Source organism: Bufo bufo, chromosome 11 (assembly GCF_905171765.1).
Source record: "Bufo bufo chromosome 11, aBufBuf1.1, whole genome shotgun sequence".
Lineage (NCBI taxonomy): Eukaryota > Metazoa > Chordata > Amphibia > Anura > Bufonidae > Bufo > Bufo bufo.
The window spans coordinates 99,423,511-99,438,409 of NC_053399.1; the positions used below are offsets into that span (position 1 = coordinate 99,423,511).

The 14,899-nt window shown below is 45.3% G+C and overlaps 1 protein-coding gene across 1 annotated transcript in view; it reads left to right on the plus strand.

The window, feature by feature from the left end:
- The first annotated feature begins 10,355 nt into the window (after window positions 1-10,355).
- Window positions 10,356-14,899, plus strand: part of SEMA4A (semaphorin 4A) — a 30,214-nt gene continuing 25,670 nt past the window's right edge. Inside the window, 1 exon segment of the mRNA XM_040412420.1 lies at window positions 10,356-10,491. The gene's annotated coding sequence lies outside the window, so the exon portion shown is untranslated.

Below are 14,899 nucleotides of genomic sequence, written 5' to 3' on the forward strand. Positions count from 1 at the left end.
TCCGCTGTGTTTACAGCAGCTTTGTAGGACTACAACTCTCAGCATGTAATGTGAAGGCATACCAAACAGTGTAAGGAAAAAGAATGAGGTGGCTGCCCTACATGCCTCATAACATCATGTCCACCAGAGGGCGATGCTGTGATGACACTTATGATCACCACTAGAGGGCGATGCTGCTCTGTAGACACCAGGATGAGACTGTTATGAATGGCACCAGAGGGTGGTGCTGCTCTGATGACCAGCAGAGGACACTAACCTGATGACCACCAGAGGACGAGGATACTAACCTAATGACCACTAGAGGAGGATACTGCTCTCATGACATAAAACATCACAAAATAAAATAATAAGTAAATAATGACCACTAGAGGGCGATGCTGCTCTGACGACACTCAGAGGACAATATTAATCTGGTGACTATTAGAAGGCCAGGCCATGATGAAAGGCCATTCTTTTCTTTTGACCCCTATAGCATGATACTATGCTAACTACTAGAGGGCGATGCGGTGATATTGTTCTCATGATCACCAAAGGGAGATGCTGCTCTGTTAATTTTAAGAAGATACTTTTCTGATGACCACCAGAGGGTGATGCTGTTTTGTTGATTTTTAGAAGATATTACTATTCTGATGACCACCAGAAGGTGATAACAGAGAGCCTGCTGTGATGACCACCAGAGGGCTATGCTACTATGATTTCTGGAAGACGATACTATTCTGATGATCACCAGAGGGTGATGCATTGATACTATTCTTTTTAACAAATCTTTATTTATCACGACAAGCATGGTAAAAAAAAGACAATAACAATGTGGGCAACAGCCCAACAATCGAGGAGGCATATGCAGTACAATGAAATGAATATAAGTACATTATCATAAATGTTCAGGCATTGAATAAAGATAAGCTAGTTAAGCTAGTCAGGCGGACCTAACAAGAGTAGTATATGTGTCATGTAAGGAGGGTCAGGTACCTCTAAGGCTCAACCACCCTAGTCCACAAGACCTAGGTGATGCAGGCTAGGAACAATATAAAGGTATGTTGATGTAGAGTGAGACATGACCTTTGTAGAATTAAGCGAGCATGGTATATAAAAGGGGGTGAATAACACAATTGGGTAGTTACCGAGGAGGGGGAGAGTCTATAAAGACCCCGCAGAAAGACACAGGTTCCCCGGCTCTGTTTCCAACCAATTCAACCATGGTCTCCACATGTCATTAAATTTGTCGTGCGAGAGAGACTCCCAACTGGTGAGTTCTTCGAACCTACAGATCTCGTGAACCTTTTGGGTCCATTCCTCAATTGAAGGAGTATGTGTCGAGAGCCAATGTAGAGGGATTAAAAGTTTGGCAGCTGTTAACATATGAGCTAGTAGCGAATGCTTATGCAAGGGGAAATCCTTTGATGGTACATTGAGAAGAACCAAAGCCGGAGAAAGTGGAGGGGCCGAAGGACAAATTTGCTGAAGTATCCCACTAAGCGAGGTCCAGAACCGGGAGACCCCTCGACAAGACCACCATATATGTGAGACAGTGCCCACCTCTTCGTGACATCTCCAGCAGGCCGGGGAAGTGAGAGGGTCCATCCTATGTAGCACCTCTGGAGTGCGGTACCATCTCGTCAGCAATTTAAAGGAATTCTCCTGGATTCTGATGCATCTGGAGAACCCGTGAGAATTCCTCAATAATGAAGAGACAGATTCATCTGATAAAGTAATACCCAAATCTTGCTCCCACCTCCTAATGAAGGACGCATTGATACTATTCTGATGACCACCAGAGGGCGGTGTTGTGATATTGGTTCTGATGTCTTCAGAGGGCGGTGTTGTGATATTGGTTCAGATGACCACCAGAGGGCAGTGTTGTGATATTGGTTCTGATGACCACCAGAGGGCAGTGTTGTGATATTAGTTCTGATGACCACCAGAGGGCGGTGTTGTGATATTGGTTCTGATAACCACCAGAGGGCGGTTTTGTGATATTGGTTCTGATGTCATCAGAGGGCGGTGTTGTGATATTGGTTCTGATGTCATCAGAGGGCGGTGTTGTGATATTAGTTCTGATGACCACCAGAGGGCGGTGTTGTGATATTGGTTCTGATAACCACCAGAGGGCGGTTTTGTGATATTGGTTCTGATAACCACCAGAGGGCGGTGTTGTGATATTGGTTCTGATGTCATCAGAGGGTGGTGTTGTGATATTGGTTCTGATAACCACCAGAGGGCGGTGTTGTGATATTGGTTCTGATGTCATCAGAGGGCAATGTTGTGATATTAGTTCTGATAACCACCAGAGGGCGGTGTTGCTCTGTTGACTCCCAGAGTAAGGAGCAGGTGCACGTTGTTCGCAGTCTTCCCTCCATTTGTTGTTCAGGTAAGTGACAGGAAGTGAACCCCCCACCTACCTCAGAATGACTACTTTACATCACTTATCTCTTCTTCCTCCTATATGACTTGTATCAGCCGCTCCTCTTATAACACTGCTGTACTGTTATAATCCTCAGCCTGTGAGGGTGGCTGGCCCCTGGGTTTCTGGGTCATTCACTTGGCTGCGCCCCTCGTCTCAGGTTCGGTCTTTGTGCTCGTTCCCGGGGCTGACGGGGTTACTGGAGAGAAGACAAATCTCCTGTAATCTGCTTTCCTGGAGCTCTCAGTAACCCCGGCACCAGCTGAGCGCAGCGGCTAACCAGCGTCACAGAGATGCCAGCTACCCGCAGGGCCACCCCGGGCAAGGCAAGTGACATCTGTTATACCTACCTGCTGAGTAATCGGGGGGTGCACCTTATGGCTGATCTGACTGCTGGAGTGTGGGCTCCCGGGAAAGCTGGGTGAGAAGCAATATGGCCAAGGCCCTGGAGTCTGTCCAGTGATATGCAGGGGATCTGGATCCCACTGAACTTGTCAGGAATCAAGAAAAGTTGGGTAACAATCCCTGCGGGGGAAGAAATGCTGGATACACAGGTTGTCACCCAGACCTAAGAGAGAAGACATTATAACATCTACACGTTTGCCGTACATACCGGTTGCCAGGGGCAACGTGTGGTTGTCTGCATGTGTGTGCTTTGCTCCCCTTCTCCTGGTTCCCCCTCTGTCTGGTAGTGGAGGGGTTAACTACCTTGCTGGGTGTGGAGGACACTAGGTGCTTCTTATACCTGTTGTGCTCCAGCCGTGGTGTGAGCTGGAGCTGTGCTCCTTGTCTGGATGTTCCATCTTCCAGTGTGAGGGCCACCTAGTGGGACAGCGATGTCTTCCTTATGTCTCCTCCATTTCCCTACCTTACCTGTGGTTATATTTGGTGGTGGTGTATGTTCTGGGGTGGTTGTACGTCTAGTTGTTGTTCAGTGACTGGTCAGTGTTTGGTGCGGGTGTATGTTCTGGGGTGGTTGTACGTCTAGTTGTTGTTCCGTGACTGGTCAGTGTTTGCTGTGGGTGTATGTTCTTGGGTGGTTGTACGTCTAGTTGTTGTTCCGTGACTGGTCAGTGTTTGGTGGTGGTGTATGTTCTGGGGTGGTTGTACGTCTAGTTGTTGTTCAGTGACTGGTCAGTGTTTGGTGGTGGTGGTGTATGTTCTGGGGTGGTTGTACGTCTAGTTGTTGTTCAGTGACTGGTCAGTGTTTGGTGCGGGTGTATGTTCTGGGGTGGTTGTACGTCTAGTTGTTGTTCCGTGACTGGTCAGTGTTTGGTGGTGGTGTATGTTCTTGGGTGGTTGTACGTCTAGTTGTTGTTCAGTGACTGGTCAGTGTTTGGTGGTGGTGTATGTTCTGGGGTGGTTGTATGTCTAGTTGTTGTTCAGTGACTGGTCAGTGTTTGGTGTGGGTGTATGTTCTGGGGTGGTTGTACGCCTAGCTGTTGTTCAGTGACTGGTCAGTGTTTGGTGGTGGTGTATGTTCTGGGGTGGTTGTACGTCTAGTTGTTGTTCAGTGACTGGTCAGTGTTTGGTGCGGGTGTATGTTCTGGGGTGGTTGTACGTCTAGTTGTTGTTCCGTGACTGGTCAGTGTTTGGTGGTGGTGTATGTTCTGGGGTGGTTGTACGTCTAGCTGTTGTTCCGTGACTGGTCAGTGTTTGGTGCGGGTGTATGTTCTGGGGTGGTTGTACGTCTAGTTGTTGTTCCGTGACTGGTCAGTGTTTGGTGGTGGTGGTGTATGTTCTGGGGTGGTTGTACGTCTAGCTGTTGTTCTGTGACTGGTCAGTGTTTGGTGCGGGTGTATGTTCTGGGGTGGTTGTACGTCTAGTTGTTGTTCAGTGACTGGTCAGTGTTTGGTGTGGGTGTATGTTCTGGGGTGGTTGTACGTCTAGTTGTTGTTCAGTGACTGGTCAGTGTTTGGTGGTGGTGGTGTATGTTCTGGGGTGGTTGTACGTCTAGCTGTTGTTCTGTGACTGGTCAGTGTTTGGTGCGGGTGTATGTTCTGGGGTGGTTGTACGTCTAGTTGTTGTTCTGTGACTGGTCAGTGTTTGGTGCGGGTGTATGTTCTGGGGTGGTTGTACGTCTAGTTGTTGTTCAGTGACTGGTCAGTGTTTGGTGCGGGTGTATGTTCTGGGGTGGTTGTACGTCTAGTCGTTGTTCCGTGACTGGTCAGTGTTTGGTGTGGGTGTATGTTCTGGGGTGGTTGTACGTCTAGTTGTTGTTCAGTGACTGGTCAGTGTTTGGTGCGGGTGTATGTTCTGGGGTGGTTGTACGTCTAGTTGTTGTTCCGTGACTGGTCAGTGTTTGGTGGTGGTGGTGTATGTTCTGGGGTGGTTGTACGTCTAGTTGTTGTTCCGTGACTGGTCAGTGTTTGGTGGTGGTGTATGTTCTGGGGTGGTTGTATGTCTAGTTGTTGTTTCGTGACTGGTCAGTGTTTGGTGCGGGTGTATGTTCTGGGGTGGTTGTACGTCTAGTTGTTGTTCAGTGACTGGTCAGTGTTTGCTGTGGGTGTATGTTCTGGGGTGGTTGTACGTCTAGTTCTTGTTCCGTGACTGGTCAGTGTTTGGTGGTGGTGGTTGTACGTCTAGCTGTTGTTCCGTGACTGGTCAGTGTTTGGTAGTGGTGTATGTTCTGGGGTGGTTGTATGTCTAGTTGTTGTTCAGTGACTGGTCAGTGTTTGGTGGTGGTGTATGTTCTGGGGTGGTTGTACGTCTAGTTGTTGTTCCGTGACTGGTCAGTGTTTGCTGTGGGTGTATGTTCTGGGGTGGTTGTACGTCTAGTTGTTGTTCAGTGACTGGTCAGTGTTTGGTGTGGGTGTATGTTCTGGGGTGGTTGTACGTCTAGTTGTTGTTCCGTGACTGGTCAGTGTTTGGTGGTGGTGTATGTTCTTGGGTGGTTGTACGTCTAGCTGTTGTTCCGTGACTGGTCAGTGTTTGGTAGTGGTGTATGTTCTGGGGTGGTTGTATGTCTAGTTGTTGTTCAGTGACTGGTCAGTGTTTGGTGGTGGTGTATGTTCTGGGGTGGTTGTACGTCTAGTTGTTGTTCCGTGACTGGTCAGTGTTTGCTGTGGGTGTATGTTCTGGGGTGGTTGTACGTCTAGTTGTTGTTCAGTGACTGGTCAGTGTTTGGTGGTGGTGTATGTTCTGGGGTGGTTGTATGTCTAGTTGTTGTTTCGTGACTGGTCAGTGTTTGGTGCGGGTGTATGTTCTGGGGTGGTTGTACGTCTAGTTGTTGTTCAGTGACTGGTCAGTGTTTGGTGCGGGTGTATGTTCTGGGGTGGTTGTACGTCTAGTTGTTGTTCCGTGACTGGTCAGTGTTTGGTGGTGGTGGTGTATGTTCTGGGGTGGTTGTACGTCTAGTCGTTGTTCCGTGACTGGTCAGTGTTTGGTGCGGGTGTATGTTCTGGGGTGGTTGTACGTCTAGTTGTTGTTCAGTGACTGGTCAGTGTTTGGTGCGGGTGTATATTCTGGGGTGGTTGTACGTCTAGTTGTTGTTCCGTGACTGGTCAGTGTTTGGTGGTGGTGTATGTTCTGGGGTGGTTGTACGTCTAGTTGTTGTTCCGTGACTGGTCAGTGTTTGGTGGTGGTGTATGTTCTGGGGTGGTTGTACGTCTAGTTGTTGTTTCGTGACTGGTCAGTGTTTGGTGTGGGTGTATGTTCTGGGGTGGTTGTACGTCTAGTTGTTGTTCAGTGACTGGTCAGTGTTTGGTGCGGGTGTATGTTCTGGGGTGGTTGTACGTCTAGTTGTTGTTCCGTGACTGGTCAGTGTTTGCTGTGGGTGTATGTTCTGGGGTGGTTGTATGTCTAGTTGTTGTTTCGTGACTGGTCAGTGTTTGGTGTATTCTGTCCGGCGTGGATGCTAGATGTTCCCCTGTTTGTCTGTTGTGGCCTCCGGAAGGGGGGCTCATGGTTTCCCGGAGGGGTGAACCAAATGTCAAGTCTGTGAGCTGTTTCTGGAGTGCTGGTTCCTGTGTGTCAGTATGTACTGCATCTGTTTGGTGTTTGGATCGCAGGGAGTTTGTATGGGTTCCACTTTACCTTTGTGTGGTCTTCTGTTGTGCCATCCAGCAGGTAAGTCACCATGCCTTCCTTGGTTCAGTGGTTAACCCGCCACTGGATACTTACCTGCCGTTCCACTTGGCTTCCTCTTCTTGCTACTAGGCCGGTTGAGACTCCTGTTCTTCCGTGTCTTGGAACCGGTATGTACGGCAAACGTGTCACAGCGCACAACACCGAGGCCGTGACACCGCCCCTTTGCACCTTGCGGGTGGACTGCCTCTTTAAACCTCCTGTGCGGACAACCCCTTTAAGGCTAGTGTTTGGACTGTCTCTTTCAGGGTGGTGGGTAAACAACCCCTTTTAAGTTTTGTGGCTGGATAGTCCCTTTAAGTCTTTTGAGAGGACTGCCCCTTTAAAGCTCATGGGTGGACAGCCCCTTTTTAAGCCTAGAGTGTGTACTGTCCTTTTAAGAGTCTGTCTGGCCAAGTGCAGATATTATCAGGGCCTTTCAGGTTCTCAGTATCCCAGAGGAATGTGAAGAATGAGAGTTTAAAGGATTTCCTTATAGTTCACCCCTCAGGACTAAAGAGGAAGGCAGATTTCTCACAGATTTCCTTCACTGGGCATATAGGAATATGGACCAATCAGGACTTCTCATTTGCAGAGGGGGTGTGGCCAGGATTCATCTAATGGTAACATCTATTACTGCTGACAACCTGCCTGTACATCCTGTCTGAGAGGTAGTCACAGCCCCGCCCCCTGCTGATGACATCACTGATATAATGACATGTGACCCACACCTTATACTACAGGAACATCTATTACTGCTGACAACCTGCCTATATGTCCTGTCTGAGAGGTAGTCACAGCCCCGCCCCCTGCTGATGACATCACTGATATAATGACATGTGATCCACACCTTATACTACAGGAACATCTATTACTGCTGACAACCTGCCTGTACATCATGTCTGAGAGGTTGTCACAGCCCCGCCCCCTGCTAATGACATCACTGATATAATGACATGTGACCCACACCTTATACTACAGGAACATCTATTACTGCTGACAACCTGCCTATATGTCCTGTCTGAGAGGTAGTCACAGCCCCGCCCCCTGCTGATGACATCACTGATATAATGACATGTGACCCCCACACCTTATACTACAGGAACATCTATTACTGCTGACAACCTGCCTGTATATCCTGTCTGAGAGGTAGTCACAGCCCCGCCCCCTGCTGATGACATCACTGATATGATTACATAGTGACCAGAGGCTGTGGTGTTCTTAAAGTGTTTTCCGATAAAAAAACTATTCTACATTTTTCAAACCTGAACACTGTTGAAACTGTGTAATTGACAGTTTAGTGTAGCGGGTGAGCTGTATAGTGCTTAGCGCCTCCTGCTGTTTGTTCTTTTTCTTTATTTCTTGTCCCCCTCAATGAGGTGGTCGCACGTGCTCCGTTTTAAATCTTCACTTGTCACCAGCTATGTCTTCTGCTAGTCAGTAACAAGGGAAGAGCTACAGCGGGAAAGACACGTTCACTGAGCTGTGATAGGGAGAGAGCTGCAGCAGAAAGGACACTCCCCCTGGGCTGTGATAGGGAGATGGCTGCAGCAGAAAGGACATGCCCCCGGGCTGTGATAGGGAGATGGCTGCAGCAGAAAGGACATGCCTCCGAGCTGTGATAGGGAGATGGCTGCAGCAGAAAGGACACGCCCCGAGCTGTGATAGGGAGATGGCTGCAGCAGAAAGGACACGCCCCCTGAGCTGTGATAGGGAGGTGGCTGCAGCAGAAAGGACACGCCCCCTGGGAGGTGGCTGCAGCTGAAAGGACACGCCCCCTGGGCTGTGATAGGGAGAGAGCTACAGTAGAAAGGACATGCCCCCGAGCTGTGATAGGGAGATGGCTGCAGCAGAAAGGACACGCCTCCCCGAGCTGTGATAGGGAGAGAGCTGCAGCAGAAAGAACACGCCCCGGAACAATGAATGCTGAGATGTGGATCCATGTGAGGTACCGGGCTGGTTGTAGCTTTGTCAGGGATTGTCATGGAATACCCCTTAAAAGTGGCAGAACCCTCACTAAAGTATCATGGTAATCTTCTTCTGTGGCAGCAGGGGGCGCCAATGAGCTTTCAAAAAACAACTTCTTACTTTTTTCTTTTTTTTTTAAAGACGCGACGCCCAGAGGGTCAGTGGGCAGACAAGTGGTCTTTAGTGGGCTAGAATAAGCCTACATTGGGGGTCATTTCCTGCGCCGTTCCCCCTAATTATCAGCACAAAGCCCCTTTCACTCCACAGACGACGACTGCCCCTCCCCCAGCAACTGCACACGGCACCTTCCTGTGTGACATACGTGTCTGTAGCATGTATAACCACAGGGAACATGAGGAAACGAGCCCGCGATGGAGGAAGCGTGACCACGACCGACAAATGTGACCACGTCCTCTGCTTAAAGGGGAACTCCACAAAGTGCGAAACTTCTGGTTTTGTATCTGGTCATGGCCGAGCCACCAAGAGGCCTGGGGCTCCCATAATGGCTTCCCTCCACATATGGGCTAAGTGGAGACGCCATGGTTGTCGCTATAGGTCCTGCCCGGGGGGGGGGGGGTTGTCAGGTATCAGCAGGACCCTCCCCCTAACCAAAGCGCCAAAATGGAAGACGCTGCACCTCGGTGGTCAAAGCTTTCTCACAGTCAACCAATCAGAGCTCAGCTTCTATTCTTTAAACTGCGCTGGAAAAATAATAGCTGCGCTGTGATTGGTTGTTAGGGGCAACGAGGATCGTATAAATGAGGCCCACAGTGCATGGCAGCCTCTGGCGCTGGAGGCGGAGCTAACCGTGCTCCACCTCCATCACCTGGAGAACGCCAGGATCTATACGAGATCATTGGTGCCTGAGGTTGCCATGGTCACCAGGTAAGAGGCCACCGCCCGAGTTTACCTCTGTGACGTCACCATCCTGCTCATGAAACATTCAATATTTACTTTCAACGCCCAAAGGCGTAATCTCCACGGTAACGACGCAAACCGCGCCCGCAGCTGACATCACGTGACAAGTGACCATATATGGGAGAAGGGGAGGAGCACTTAGTACACCGATCCAAGCACAGTGACAGATCCTGCAGAGTATTACACCTCTGACCTCTCTAGAGATCTGCAGAGCATCGCTCTGTCCCCTCTACCTCCTGACAGATACATAGTGATATATCCTGCAGATTATTACACCTCTGACCTCTCTCGAGATCTGCAGAACATCGCTCTGTCCTCTCCACCTCCTGACAGATACACAGTGATATATCCTGCAGATTATTACACCACCGACCTCTCTAGAGATCTGCAGAACATCGCTCTGTCCTCTCCACCTCCTGACAGATACATAGTGATATATCCTGCAGATTATTACTCCTCTGACCTCTCTAGAGATCTGCAGAACATCGCCCTGTCCTCTCTACCTCCTGACAGATACACAGTGATATATCCTGCAGATTATTACACCACTGACCTCTCTAGAGATCTGCAGAACATTGCTCTGTCGTCTCCACCTCCTGACATATACACAGTGATATATCCTGCAGATTATTACGCCCCTGGTCTCTCTAGGGACCTGCAGAGCATCGCTCTGTCGTCTCCACCTCCTGACATATACACAGTGATATATCCTGCAGATTATTACGCCCCTGGTCTCTCTAGGGAGCTGCAGAGCATCGCTCCCTGTACATATGGCGGTGGGGAGGGGCCGGGCACAGCTGCCATCTAGGCACAATAGGTGGGATCTCCCCTCCTCGGCTCCTCCCTCTCCTGGTTACATGTGAACATCTGGAGGTTCCCCCCTCCCTCCTCCGAGCAGAGGACCACCGCCCGCCCCGGGGATTAGATGGTGTGAGGTTGCCATGGTTACCACAGGATGTGGCATCCACCGTTAACCACCATTTTCAGCGACTGACAATAGCAGGTTAGCGCATCGCGGCTCTCCTCATACAGGAGGGAGGGTCCCCGACCACGCTGGGGGATTACACGGAAGGGGAGAGACCCTCAGGCTTCACTCGTCCATAGGCTGACCCTCCTCGGGTGCCCCACACCCACAGGTAAGTGTCATGCTGCGTGTACCTACCACCGAATTGATATAGTCACCTACCTACATTATAATACTGCTATAATCCTATCAATGATGTCATGATATACAACAGCGCTATATCTGACATCACTGCGGTATGTACCAGTCCAGTATGACCACCTGTGCCGACACGCAACGGCGTTCAATATATATAGTTAGTGTGGTTAAATACACGTAAGTCCATCACGGAGGTGGCGGTATTCCCCTCACCTGCCATCTGCGGTTCCCTGAGGCGTCATCACACTATTCTGAGGGAAGATGTCATGGCGGCAGCTCCCACAGGTGAGGAGGTAGAGGATACCTGGGGCTCACAGTAAGGAAACGTCACCACTATCTAGTAATATCTGAGAGTACTGCCACGGTATAGCAGGTAAGCTGTAATACCGCACATACACGTCTGTGTAACACTCAGCAATGCTGTATGACAGAAGATAAAAGGAGAACGTATTATAGCAGTTATATTCCTGTACATAGGAGCAGTATTATAGTAGTTATATTCCTGTACATAGGAGGCGGTATTATAGTAGTTATATTCCTGTACATAGGAGCAGTATTATAGTAGTTATATTCTTGTACATAGGAGGAGTATTATAGTAGTTATAGTCTTGTACATAGGAGCAGTATTATAGTAGTTATAGTCTTGTACATAGGAGGCAGTATTATAGTAGTTATATTCTTGTACATAGGAGCAGTATTATAGTAGTTATATTCCTGTACATAGGAGCAGTATTATAGTAGTTATATTCCTGTACATAGGAGCAGTATTATAGTAGTTATATTCTTGTACATAGGAGCAGTATTACAGCAGTTATATTCTTGTACATAGGAGGCAGTATTATAGTAGTTATATTCTTGTACATAGGAGCAGTATTACAGCAGTTATATTCTTGTACATAGGAGGCAGTATTATAGTAGTTATATTCTTGTACATAGGAGGCAGTATTATAGTAGTTATATTCTTGTACATAGGAGCAGTATTATAGTAGTTATATTACTGTACATAGGAGGCAGTATTATAGTAGTTATATTCTTGTACATAGGAGCAGTATTATAGTAGTTATATTCTTGTATATAGGAGGCAGTATTATAGTAGTTATATTCTTGTACATAGGAGCAGTATTATAGTAGTTATATTCTTGTACATAGGAGCAGTATTATAGTTATATTCTTGTACATAGGAGCAGTATTATAGTAGTTATATTACTGTACATAGGAGGCAGTATTATAGTAGTTATATTCTTGTATATAGGAGGCAGTATTATAGTAGTTATATTCTTGTACATAGGAGCAGTATTATAGTAGTTATATTCTTGTACATAGGAGCAGTATTATAGTAGTTATATTCTTGTACATAGGAGCAGTATTATAGTAGTTATATTCTTGTACATAGGAGGCAGTATTATAGTAGTTATATCCTTGTACATAGGAGGCAGTATTATAGTAGTTATTTTCTTGTACATAGGAGCAGTATTATAGTAGTTATATTCCTGTACATAGGAGCAGTATTACAGCAGTTATATTCTTGTACATAGGAGGCAGTATTATAGTAGTTATATTCTTGTACATAGGAGCAGTATTATAGTAGTTATATTCTTGTACATAGGAGCAGTATTATAGTAGTTATATTCTTGTACATAGGAGGCAGTATTATAGTAGTTATATTCTTGTACATAGGAGGCAGTATTATAGTAGTTATATCCTTGTACATAGGAGCAGTATTATAGTAGTTATATTCTTGTACATAGGAGCAGTATTATAGTAGTTATATTCTTGTACATAGGAGGCAGTATTATAGTAGTTATATTCTTGTACATAGGAGGCAGTATTATAGTAGTTATATTACTGTACATAGGAGGCAGTATTATAGTAGTTATATTCTTGTACATAGGAGCAGTATTATAGTAGTTATATTCTTGTACATAGGAGGCAGTATTATAGTAGTTATATTCTTGTACATAGGAGCAGTATTATAGTAGTTATATTCTTGTACATAGGAGGCAGTATTATAGTAGTTATATTCTTGTACATAGGAGCAGTATTATAGTAGTTATATTCTTGTACATAGGAGCAGTATTATAGTAGTTATATTCTTGTACATAGGAGCAGTATTATAGTAGTTATATTCTTGTACATAGGAGGCAGTATTATAGTAGTTATATTCTTGTACACAGGAGCAGTATTATAGTAGTTATATTCTTGTACACAGGAGCAGTATTATAGTAGTTATATTCTTGTATATAGGAGCAGTATTATAGTAGTTATATTCTTGTACATAGGAGGCAGTATTATAGTAGTTATATTCTTGTACAGAGGAGGCAGTATTATAGTAGTTATATTCTTGTACATAGGAGCAGTATTATAGTAGTTATATTCTTGTACATAGGAGCAGTATTATAGTAGTTATATTCTTGTACATAGGAGGCAGTATTATAGTAGTTATATTCTTGTACATAAGAGCAGTATTATAGTAGTTATATTCTTGTACATAGGAGCAGTATTATAGTAGTTATATTCTTGTACATAGGAGCAGTATTATAGTAGTTTTATTCTTGTACATAGGAGCAGTATTATAGTAGTTATATTCTTGTACATAGGAGCAGTATTATAGTAGTTATATTCTTGTACATAGGAGCAGTATTATAGTAGTTATATCCCTGTACATAGGAGCAGTATTATAGCAGTTATATTCTTGTACACAGGAGCAGTATTATAGTAATTATATTCTTGTACATAGGAGGCAGTATTATAGTAGATATATTCTTGTACATAGGAGGCAGTATTATAGTAGTTATATTCTTGTACATAGGAGCAGTATTATAGTAGTTATATTCTTGTACATAGGAGGCAGTATTATAGTAGTTATATTCTTGTACATAAGAGCAGTATTATAGTAGTTATATTCTTGTACATAGGAGCAGTATTATAGTAGTTATATTCTTGTACATAGGAGCAGTATTATAGTAGTTTTATTCTTGTACATAGGAGCAGTATTATAGTAGTTATATTCTTGTACATAGGAGCAGTATTATAGTAGTTATAGTCTTGTACATAGGAGCAGTATTATAGTAGTTATAGTCTTGTACATAGGAGGCAGTATTATAGTAGTTATATTCTTGTACATAAGAGGCAGTATTATAGTAGTTATATTCTTGTACATAGGAGGCAGTATTATAGTAGTTATATTCTTGTACATAGGAGCAGTATTATAGTAGTTATATTCCTGTACATAGGAGTAGTATTATAGTAGTTGTATTCTTGTACATAGGAGCAGTATTATAGTAGTTATATCCCTGTACATAGGAGCAGTATTATAGTAGTTATATTCTTGTACATAGGAGGCAGTATTATAGTAGTTATATTCCTGTACATAGGAGCAGTATTATAGTAGTTATATTCTTATACATAGGAGCAGTATTATAGTAGTTATATTCTTGTACATAGGAGGCAGTATTATAGTAGTTATATTCTTGTACATAGGAGGCAGTATTATAGTAGTTATATTCTTGTACATAGGAGCAGATACAATCTGCTGAGCTGTGTATCTAATCCTATCCTGTGTGATACATTCTGCCGAGCTGTGTATCTAATCCTATCCTGTGTGATACAATCTGCTGAGCTGTGTATCTAATCCTATCCTATGTGATACAGTCTGCTGAGCTGTGTATCTAATCCTATCCTGTGTGATACAGCCTGCTGAGCTGTGTATCTAATCCTATCCTGTGTGATACTGACTGCTGAGCTGTGTATCTAATCCTATCCTGTGTGATACAGTCTGCTGAGCTGTGTATCTAATCCTATCCTGTGTGATACAGTCTGCTGAGCTGTGTATCTAATCCTATCCTGTGTGATACTGACTGCTGAGCCGTGTATCTAATCCTGTGTGATACTGACTGCTGAGCTGTGTATCTAATCCTATCCTGTGTGATACTGACTGCTGAGCTGTGTATCTAATCCTATCCTGTGTGATACAGTCTGCTGAGCTGTGTATCTAATCCTATCCTGTGTGATACTGACCGCTGAGCTGTGTATCTAATCTTGTCCTGTGTGATACAGTCTGCTGAGCTGTGTATCTAATCATATCCTGTGTGATACTGTCTGCTGAGCTGTGTATCTAATCCTATCCTGTGTGATACTGTCTGCTGAGCTGTGTATCTAATCCTGTCCTGTGTGATACTGTCTGCTGAGCTGTGTATCTAATCCTGTCCTGTGTGATACTGTCTGCTGAGCTGTGTATCTAATCCTATCCTGTGTGATACAGTCTGCTGAGCTGTGTATCTAATCCTATCCTGTGTGATACAGTCTGCTGAGCTGTGTATCTAATCCTATCCTGTGTGATACAGTCTGCTGAGCTGTGTATCTAATCCTATCCTGTGTGATAC